The 9,535-nt window shown below is 47.5% G+C and overlaps 1 long non-coding RNA gene across 1 annotated transcript; it reads right to left on the reverse strand.

Moving 5' to 3' along the window:
* Window positions 1–4,597: 4,597 nt before the first annotated feature.
* LOC111526189 lies at window positions 4,598–7,658 on the reverse strand. Its single transcript, XR_002726285.3, has 3 exons — window positions 7,406–7,658; window positions 5,753–5,900; window positions 4,598–5,447 (listed from the first exon to the last, which is right to left on the reverse strand). It is a non-coding gene; the product is annotated as an uncharacterized LOC111526189 (long non-coding RNA).
* Between the last annotated feature and the right edge of the window lie 1,877 nt (window positions 7,659–9,535).

The following is a 9,535-nucleotide window of genomic DNA, read 5'->3' on the forward strand; positions in this document are numbered from 1 at the left end:
CTGCCCAGGTCATTGTGCACTGCGGGCTTTACCTAAACATGCCCATGGCAAAAACTTCCTTCCCTTAACACAGGTGCAGTAAGGGAAAAATCAATGTGGAGTGATCCAGACTAAGAGCCCACGTGTGGACTGGAAGAATGGGGTGGAGCCACCAGGAATTCTCGCCTTTTGCAGGGGAGGAGCCTGGCCTCTTCAGCTCACATGTAGGGGCCTGGCACTCAATTTGTGAGGTGGAAAACCTGCAGGCAGGATGCCTCTTTTTGTTGAGAGCCTTCCTTTTGCTTAATAAATTCTGCCCTCCTCACCTTTCAATGTGTCCGTGTGCCTAATTTTTCCTGGTTGTGAGACAAGAATCTGGATTCAGCTGAAGTAAGGAGCAAAAAAATCCTGCATCATTTGAAGGCAGACTTTGGATATGACAAGGGTGGCAGCCATGAATGCTGCAGTGAGAAATCCTGCCACGCTAGTCGGACACACAGAGGCTCACAACACCCACATCCTCCGCACCCTTCCTTCCGTCTGCCTCAGGCACCCAGACGCAGAATCTCACCCTTTCGGAGGTCTAGGTGTCCCTCCCGTTACCCCCTCTTGTCTGCTTCCAGTTCTGCAGGCCTTTTATCTGGGTGATGTTGTGGGCAGCGTGGGAGCTTTCTCTGCCCTTCCTCTTTCTTCATTCCTATCCTTCCTATATTTTGATTGCAGAGTAATCTTTGTAAAAGAGTTATTATAAAATCTTGATTTAACCTTTATTTATCCTCATGATTCCTAGACTCTTGATGATCTCAGCTGACCTTACCTTCCATCACTCCCTTAAACAAACTATCCCCGCCACTGGGTTAACCACTCTGATCACACTGTCCTGGAAAACCTACTGGCTTCATTTCTGCTTCGCGTCTTGGCTCCCAACATCCCCTGGCAGTGGTGCCTTTGCTGCTGGTGTATTTTCCTGATCAAAATCACCACCACCACCACCCCTGCCGCCCCACAGAGGGCCAAGCTTGTGCCTCCTCATGCGGACCTCTGCTTTGTCTGAAGTCTCACACTGCCCACAGCTGGTCATTTAATTATTCGTGGTTTGATGAGTCTCTTACTAATTCCAGTAGCTCACAGAATCATTAGAATTTTGGAGCAGTCAATTATTTAAATACATATTTTCCCAAGTAGAAGTAGAATTTAAATTCAGATAGTCCTAATCAGACAGATTTTTAGAATGCTCCCCACCTCAACTACTGCTTTGATCATGTTAGAATAAAACTCAGAATCAAACTTCCCGGGAGGCAATGCCTGCAGCCTGATTTCCAGGCAGTGTGGCTGGAAAGCACAGTGTGGCTCCCCGCTGTGCCCTTTGAAATCAGCCACAACCCTTACTTCCTGTCTGGAGTTTTTGAGAGAACAGTGACATGACAGCCCATTGTACATGAAGCAAGTTAGGGCACGTCCTGGCCAAGATCCCAGGATCCTGAGTTTCTTGTTTGATCCCGAGTTGAATTTATGGATCACAGTACATCTCTGGCATCCTTGTTTCAAAGACAGAATCCCTTATGTCACAAGAAGCAGGACAGGAAAAGCCACATAGCAGACTGGATAATTTAAATGTATAAGGGTGGATCTGTTTTTCTAGAAGAGCTTAGATAAACGCAGAGGTGACCTCTAATTCCAAATACAAGGCCAGGTGTGTACTGGGAGCATAATAAATGCTTACTGGCTCTCTGACAATTGCAGGGCTCACCTTAATTTTGGCTGTGGAGCACAGCTCTGATCTCAGAGAAAAAAATCTTCCTCAAGGTTCCCTTTTCCTTGTCACATTGCTTTGGAAAGCCTTTCTCCAATTTCTCACCAGCTTGGTCTTTATTTCCTGCCTGATTTCTGCTTCTACCTGCCTTGTTTTTTGTGCTTTTGACTATAGCTACCATACAGAGAGTGAGCTACTGTGGTGTTCCTCAGAAATAATCAGGCTTTTTAGTGTGTGTGGTTTTTATTTTTATTTTTTTGCAAGAGGCAGTATACTTCAAAGGTTTGGTCTCACGTTTAAAGGTGGGGTGGAAATAAAGGGCACTCAAGATGCTTTGGGTGATCAGAAAATTCCTCCAGCCCAGCAAGATTGCAGTGGTGTGGCAGAATTTGTTTAACAAAAGATCTTAGTGATTTAGCATTTATTCAGTTTACAGCAGCAGGTGTTTACTTCGAAGCTTGGCAATAGTAGGAGGTAAGGGTGAGTCATAATGTCAATTATTTTTTCTAACTTCTGTAATTTTTTCAGTTGAGAGAGCTTCTAAATCAGTGAAAAGAAGGTCATTTCTCCGTGGATTATCTGATTGAGCAGAGGGCCCAAGAGCAGCAGGAGCTGGGATGTATTTGGGGCGAGTGGGGGTGTAACCTGCAGTGCGGCTGTGGGGTGCTCTGGCCCGCAGGGCCCTGGAAGCCCTGAACTGGTCAGAGTGCCTGGCGGGGCTGTCACCATGATTTAAAGCTCTGAGAATACGAATTAGCAGGAGGTAGGTGGACGGTGTCATTCTGGCCCTGAAAGGCTTCAATAAATCAGTGACACAGTGGAGCCCTAGAAAACTACCTCCCCGCTGGTTTTTGGAGGCTCTCCTTCCCACTCTACCCAGACAAGTGGAAAGGAGCGATTCCTTGAGTGGGTGGGTTATGGCCAAATGGCCTGTCCTCCCTGCAGCTCGCAGATCTAGGCAGTTGGGTTTTTGCTGGAGCTTTAGGCTTCACCCGTTGACTGCAGAGCTGCAGGATCCTTGCACCACAGTAGGGCTTGGGTTCTGGCTTTTGGAGGGATTTGACTTTGACAGTGGTGGTGATGAGGGAGTCTTTAATGAAACAAATTCTGTCATGTTGGATCAACACAATGGAGCTCAGTCTGCACAGTGGACAAGAATGGCTTGTTCCTTCCTTCTACCCTTTGTGCTTTGTTAACAGAATGTCCCTGGCACTTCTGTGCTCCTCCCTGCTGCCAAAAGCTTAACTCTGCCCTTGCATAATACTGGGGGACACTGTCAGAGGTCAGCTGGAAGTCCCTCATTTGAAGGCAGATGTGAGGGCTAAAACCCTGCCAAGATCCCCAGGCCGTTTTTCAGTGTTGAGGTTGAAACTTATTCTCTGCAGCCAACCCCAGTTTATCAACTCCTCCTTCTAACTGGGTTGGAGACTTGGGTCCAGGGAGTCTTCAGCGCCCCTCTATACAGCAAGAACACCCGCCATGGACCCCCAAAGCCACGCAGCGATTTCCCTCCACTCTCTTAAGCTCCATGCTTTAGCAGGCTTTACGTTTTAGGGAGGAGCTGGAGTCACACGGAGGTCCGCTGTAGGAAACGTCGCCCCCTTCACTCACCCACTTCTGTTAGGGAAGGAGTTACAACGGCATCTTACAGCAGAAAACAAAGCAGGAAATACGACCTTCCAGCAGCGGCTCTGTGGGTCTGAGGAACGGGATTCAGGTGTCTCTGTACCTTGGCCAAGTTGCATTCTTGTCTGCCTAGGAATGCCAGATTCCTTTTAAAAACCTCAAGCATAGGAAACAGCCCCAAGCCTAAGGTTCTTTCCCTTCCTTACCTCTTTGTCTCTATGGCTACTTAGCTCAGGAGGTGAGGTCATGTTTTCATGGTGCAGGAGACAGAAATTCCAATTCTGGGAGGGGGAGCTGATTGGGCTTCTTCTTTGCTGTGGCCAGACATGAACAACCTTAGCCATCGGGCTTACAAGTGCCTGGCTGGTTTGTTTGTTTGTTTTGGTTACAAGGGGAATGGGAATAAAGAAGGAGCAAGAAGCAGCTCAAATAACTCATCACTCCCGGAAAACACGATCACTTCCCACGAATGGGAAGCTGGCATATTTGTTCCCTCAGTATAGGCAGGTGGAGTATCCCTAATCCAAAAACCCAAAATCGAAAATGCTTTAAAATCCAAAGCTTTTTGAGCAGCAATAGGATGCCACAAGTAGAAAATTCCACACTTAACTTCATGTGACAGATAGCAGTCAAAACGTATCCAAGACTTTGTCATGCATAACATTATTAAAAATATTGCATAAAATTACCTGAAGGCTGTGTTTATAAGGGTTTATATATAAAACATACACGAATTTTGTCTTTAGATTTGGGTTCTGTCTTCAAGAGGCCTCATTACGTATCTTTTTAAAAATTTTGACTTCGGAATACATCTCATATATTCAAAAAATCCCAAATCGGAAACATTTCTGGTCCCAGGCATTTTTATTTATTTATTTATCTATTTATTTTTGAAACAGGGTCTCACTCTGTCACCAAGTCTGAATGCAGTGGCGTGATCACTGCAGTCTCGACCTCCTGGGCTCAAGTGTTTCTCCTGCCTCAGTCTCCTGAGTAGCTGGGGCTGCAGGCGCACCACCATGCCTAGCTAATTTTTAAAAAATTTTTGTAGAGATGGGGGTGGGGAGAGGTCTTGCTATGTTGCCCAGGCTGATCTTGAATTCCTGGGCTCAAGTGATCCTCCAGTCTTGGCCTTCCAAAGCGTTGGGATTACAGGTGTGACCCACCATGCCTGGCATTTTTTATCTTTTAGAGATGGCGGGTGCTGGGGCGAGTGGGGTGGGGGGAGCATCTAGCTATATTGCCCAGGCTGGATTCAAACTCCTGAGCTCAAAAGGTCCTCCTGTCTCAGCCTTTCAAGTAGCTAGGGTTACAGGCACATTCTACTGCACCTGGCTCCAAACACTTTGGATAAGAACAACCTGTAATCCCTCTTCCACCTGCCTTTTGTTTACTGTATCTATGCCTGTAAAGTACTGCTACTTTTTAGCTGCTTGGCCTTATACAAGTTGCTTTACATCTGTATGCCCTATTTTCCACATCTGATACATTAGCATTATTTCATAGGATTGCTATGAAGATTAGATAATAAAGGTAAAGCTCTTAAATGGTGCTTGGCTCACAGTAAGCACTCAAATATTGTTTTTGTCAACATTTTCTATATATCTATGTATGGCTTTTGTGATTGTTTTTATTTTTAGTCAAGGATTACATCTCATTTCTTGCCTTTTCTTTGTATTCTGAATTCAGGCTGTGTGAATCTATCTGCCACTGCAAATTTTCAAGCTGAAAGACCATTTTCATTTTAGAACCATTCTCTCAAACATTCCTTTAGGGAACTAGCCGTTTTGAATTACTCCTTTCTTTTCTCTCTTGTCTCCAGAACTGCATTTTTCAAACCCAGAACAGTCTCAGCATGGCTGCCGTTTTCTCGTTTCTTTGTGAAGCATCCCTGTCCAGGCTGCCAGCCTCACGTTATTTGATTGTTTTCGTAACAGCCGGCAGGGGGAGCGCATCAGCCGTTTCCAGCTCTCAGGCGAGGGGGCTGGTTCTGACTCTCCAGGTGCTTCTGTTAATGAGTTTGGTGCCTGAAGATCTTTCAGTTAGGATGATGGAAAGCTTCCTTGCTATGGAGATTCACCGTGTACTTCTGCAAATAGAAGTTTAAAAGACAGAAAGCTGTGTATTATCGCTGCTGAGAGCTTTGCAGTCACCCCTCCCTGTGATGAGGCTGACTGCTGTGTTACTGTGACCAAATTGCTCAGCTTCTCTGAGGCGGTTTCTTTTTATGTAAAAATGGGGCAGAACCCAACCTGGCTTCTAGAGTTGTTGGAGGAGTCAGCATGTGGCTGATGGATGTAGAGCTCTTAGCCACTGCGGTATTTAGGAATTGGTAAGCATCTTTACTCAGGGCACTGAGGCAACTTTGGGGCCTCCTCTCTTTTCTCTCCTTACCCATCCACCTCCTTTTCTTCTCCCTTCTTGCTCACTTTTTCTCCATGCTCTTCACTTCCCTGTATCCAGGCCTGAGACCAACGCCTGCGGGTAAAAGGGAGCCTCTGTATGCATAGGGCTGGGATACGCAGCGGGGAGGCTGAGCCACCTGTAGGGTGAAAGGAAGGCCAGTGGAAACCCCATTCCACTTCCCTCAGCTTCTTAGATGCATTCTATAAACCTCATCTAGTCTCTTGGTCAGCAGAAGCAAAATTAGCCACAATTAGCTCACACTGCACCCACCCTCAACCCCACTCCATCCGACCAGGGCTAAGAGATGTCAGCAAAAATAAAGCCCACGAGAGTGTTTTTTATAGCCCGATGCACAGAACTGGCAGTGCCATGTGGACATCACCCTGGATGGCGTGCATCCTCACCATTCCCAGGCACCTACCTGGGCAGCTGTGAGAAGGGTTGCTGTAGGGACCTGGGAGCCCAGAAAGGGTGGGTGGGGCGGGGACACAACCTCAGCTGGCTCAGAGGAGGGTGGAGCTCAGTGCCCAGGCTCGGCTCAGCCTGGCTTGGGGGACCATTCAGGCCTGGATTGGCGCAGTGGTTTGGTTGGGGACTGGTCTGGAAGGCTCCACATCTCTAATCTTCAAATGATACTGGATCTGTCTTCCAACTAGAGGGTTGGTCTAGATGCCTTCTGTCCTCGGGTAGCTTAGTTTGTCTCCTTTGAAGGTCTGGGTCTCTTTGTGGAGGGATAAGGGTCATCTGGGTAGGGGACCAATTTGTTCTGGCTTTAGCCCTGAAAGTCCTGCGTCCCAGGAAGCCACTTAATCCTGGGCACACTGGAAGGGGTGTCCACCTTGTGGGATGCAGCGCATCATGTGTTAATCTTGGTCTAGATCCCTGCAGGACAGCTGTGTGGTTCTAGGATGTGACAGGGCACTTGGGGATGCAGACTTGCTGGGGAAAAAAAGAACTAACCATCTCCCACCGCCAGAACTGATATTGGTGCTACTTAGACACTTTTTTTTTTTTTTTTGATGCAGAGTTTTGCTCTCATTGCCGAGACTGGAGTGCAATGGCGCCATCTCAGCTTACCACAACCTCCGCCTCCCGGGTTCAAGCAATTCTCCTGCCTCAGCCTCCCGAGTAGCTGAGATTACAGGCATGTGCCACCATGCCCGGCTAATTTTTTGTATTTTTAGTAGAGATGGGGTTTCTCCATGTTGGTCAGGCTGGTCACGAACTCCTGACCTCCGGTGATCCACCCACCTCGGCCTCCTAAAGTGCTGGGATTACAGGCGTCAGCTACCACACCCGGCCTACTTAGACATTTCTAACAACACTGGATGAATGGGGAGCTGGACCAAGTCACTGTCTTCCAGAGTACTGCGGCAAGCGGGGTCAGAGTGGACTCATCCCAAATGGGGATGCCTTGAAGTGGCTTCCTGCCCTTGTCCAGGAGCTCCTACCCCCCACCCAGATCCCACAGAAGGAGGGCACTAGAGCCTGGGCCCACACCCCCTCCATCCCCGACAGGCTGCAGCACGCCCTGCCTGGAGAACAGCTTGCCGACCTTTGCCTCTTAATTGCTCTCCTCTGCACACAACCACTTCCTCTGCCTGCAGCAGAACTCATAAAAAGGGAGGCTTTCCTTCATACCTTTGAAAACTTCAAAGGAACCCGTTTCCTAGGGGAGACCTGGTCACGCTGTCACTGGGATCAGAGGCTGCTGAGGACGCTGGACATGAGCTGCTGCTGGCCGGGACCAGCTGCCCTGAACTGTACCCCAGCCCCGTCACTGCTTTTCAGTGCCAACATCTGGTGCTCTACGGAGGTCCAACCTCTATCAAGATCAGCTCTGTTCTCTTTTGGGATCAATCTGCATCCCTTAACCCTGCACCACATCTTACAGAATGAGCCCTCATGGCTGTGAAGGAGGTGATGAAAAGTCAAGCCTATCCTAGAACGGTGGGTGACAAAGCCACACCCAGCTTTGGCGAGGTGCACACCCTGCCCCATCAGATGCTCGCTCCATTGCTCTGCACCCACCTCCCCTGCTATTCCACGGGGCCTCGACCCTGGCTTTGATTGGGGGTTAGAGTGATGCCAGCTTCTGTGAGCCCAAGGCACAGGTGTGTTCAGATTGGGAATAGGGCTTCTGGTTCTTTGGCATGGCTCGTGGGCATGGACCAAACTGCAGCTCTTCCCCAGCATCCAAGTTGGTAATGTATGTTCATGAACATCTCAGACAGGATCCTAGACGCCAACCAATAGGGAGTTTCTGGGAGAAAATGAAACAGTTTTGTGCTCTCTGTCCCAGCTGAAGGTGCTCAGGCAATGCTTGTTGAGCAAATGCATAAACTCTACTTATAGAATAGGAAACAGATCTCTAAGGGGAACTTGGTTTAATAATTTAGGCGTATCTAAATTAGGATAGGGCTAGATTGGAAAGGAAAACACTCATTTCTAATATACTTTCCTCTCCTAATGACCTCCACTCTCCTCTACCACCCAACAAGCCAAGTGATGGATGAGTCAGATATGCTCATTAAATAGCATGTGCAGTGGAAGGCTGGCCAGCACCTTCGCCATTCCATGCATCCTAAACCTTTGCCCTGCAATCCCCGGCTGCTGCTGCAGCGCGCACGCACGCACACACACACACACACAATCTCACACACACTCAAACACACACACACATAAACATAAACACACTCATATGCTCAAACACACACAAACACATACTACACAGACAAACATACACAAACACAAGCATGCACACAAATATACACAAACATGCATATGCACACTCAAACACACATACAAACATATACACTAAAACATACAAACACATGCTTCTACCTACAAACTAAACACATATACATAAACACACACTGCACACACATACACACGAACATGCCCATATATACATAAACATACATATATGCAAACACACTACACACAAACACAGGCACGCACACGCATGCGCGCGCACACACACACACCCCTTTCCACCCTTTGAGGGGTTGGGATATGAGAGAAGACATGAACTTTTCATCTGCACTTCATTACGACATGCCGTACAATTGTCCTACAGGATTTTTCGATGCTTGTCATTGAAATTGCTCTAAGTTTCACTTGACAACAATAGTTTAATGCTATAAAAATATCCATATGTACATGTGATGGTTTGCACCTTCTGAAATGTGGTCATCTGTTCCAGGTTTAAAGAATTCAAGACGGCATTATGTCTGAAGGCCTTTTGTTATTAGTTTGCTTCTCAAAGTCATCTTCCGAATCCTGCTGTGCTAAGCATCACCCCAGCTCATCCCAGTTATAAATTTCATTGCTGAGCTCTGAGCCCAGGTTGTCTGGCAGCATTTCTGATTGTAATTAGTTTTGTGCAGTGAGATCACCTTGCTGACCACGAGCAGTGGCTCCCAGCAGTGCACAGACATGTATGGGGCCGGCCTGCTTTTGTGACTGCAGCATTCACCCTTCAGGGAACAGACAGTGGCTCTTGCTGTCTCAGTGCCCCTGGAAGAACTCCAAAGGGCGCCTGGAGGACTGGCATGGACTTTCAGTTCTGTCACTTACGTGTGTGTGACCTTGGTCACGTTATGCATCTCTCGGCCTCTCGGTTCTGTGACCTGGGCATAGTTAACCCCTGCTTTTGAGGTCTTGTGAGGAATAAATGAGACATTTTACTGAAACAGCTACACTGATTTTACAGTTCTCAGTTCTGACTCATGAATGAAGTAGATTTCATTTCCTTATGACTGACATTAA

Source organism: Piliocolobus tephrosceles, chromosome 1 (genome assembly GCF_002776525.5).
Source record: "Piliocolobus tephrosceles isolate RC106 chromosome 1, ASM277652v3, whole genome shotgun sequence".
NCBI lineage: Eukaryota > Metazoa > Chordata > Mammalia > Primates > Cercopithecidae > Piliocolobus > Piliocolobus tephrosceles.